Genomic DNA, 1,447 nt, shown 5'->3' with positions numbered 1-1,447 from the left:
CACCAAGGGAGCTAGGGACACAGACTGCCACCGCTCTCAGGTGAAGAGAGAGTCAGCAGGAGCTGGACTGTAACCCACACGGCAGGTGGGAAGCCCTGGGGCTTTTCTTACCTTCTTCATCATCATATCTCCTCCTTGAGTTGCTGAAGGCCCTCTCACTCATGCCGTCATCATCCTCCATCATGGTCAGACCGCAGAGGGCAGAGAGGCTAAACGGTGCAAGAAAAGGGGAAAAAAAGCAGAAAAGGACCTTACAAGAGGCAAATACTTTCATTCTAGATCAACGACTCTCCACAGAGATGCAACTGGGTTTGCATCTATAGCACGAGACCTTTATTAAAACCATGACCTTTTGGAGACAGGGACTGTTTCCTTGTTCTCTGCCTTGGAGAGCACCCAGAGCCCTGGGGGGCTGGCTAGGAGCTGGGATTGCTCAGTGGTACTGCAATGCTAATCACCAGCAATGAGAAAACCTAAGGGAAGGAGTGGACCTGGAGCTCCAAATTGACAGAGGCAACTGTTTTTTGACATTGTTTTCATAAGGGAAATGGACAGCCCTCCAGGGGTTTGTAAAGAGAGTTCAAAACCAATCTCACAGCAGGGGTCAGAATCAACCTCCCAGGAAAAAGGCAATGGGAAAACTCCCTCTCCTTTTTCACTGGGGCTGGTGCAGGGCCCTGACCGCCAAGTTCAAGCCCATCTCAATGCACTGGACAGTTCCAAAGCTGTTACTGGCGGAGGCTGTCCGATAGCCTGTGAAACAGCAGGTTCTCTCTTGAGTTCCTACTTTCCCCATTGCAACCAGCTCATACTGCACAGGCCGACCCACCTGCTTCCTCCTCAGAGACAGTCCCTCCAGAACAGAGCTCTGCAGGTGATTTGTCACAGAGAGGTTTTACAGACGCATTTGCACTCCAAGGTGCTCATTTCTGCACCTTTCAGAGGCATGGAGAGCAGGACAGTGGTTGCACAGCACTTTTCTAACCCTCAAGCCCCCTTGACGATGGCGAGTCAATCTTGTTCTCTCAGGTTTTCTTGAGCTGCAACTTACTGGAGGTTTCAAAGCAAATTTGACTAAAATATTTCCTGACCGATAGTCCGCTCTAGATCTCTCCCATCTAGAAAGAGGCCCCTGGTTTCTTCTGGGTCAAGAAAAGCTGGTAAAATGCACAATAAAAAAAATCTGCAAATTTTCAGTTGAATAAGATCTGCAAATTTCCTCCAACTGGATTTTCCCACACCGTATTCTTTGCTGTGCACACCTTCCCTTGAGCAGGTATTTTTCCTTGCAAGGGGAAGGTATCTTGCCTGCTTAGCCCAATACATACTGGGCTAAGTACTTGCACTTACACAAATGCCAGGAGCATGGGGGATAAGCAGGGGGAACTTGTTCTCCTCCTAAATGGAAATAACTACAATGTCATTGGGATAATGGAGACCTGGTGGG

The sequence above is a fragment of the Gavialis gangeticus genome, unplaced genomic scaffold, assembly GCF_001723915.1.
Source record: "Gavialis gangeticus isolate Ggan-Ray unplaced genomic scaffold, GavGan_comp1, whole genome shotgun sequence".
In the NCBI taxonomy this organism is placed as follows: Eukaryota; Metazoa; Chordata; order Crocodylia; family Gavialidae; genus Gavialis; species Gavialis gangeticus.
Note: the sequence above shows the minus strand (reverse complement) of the source record.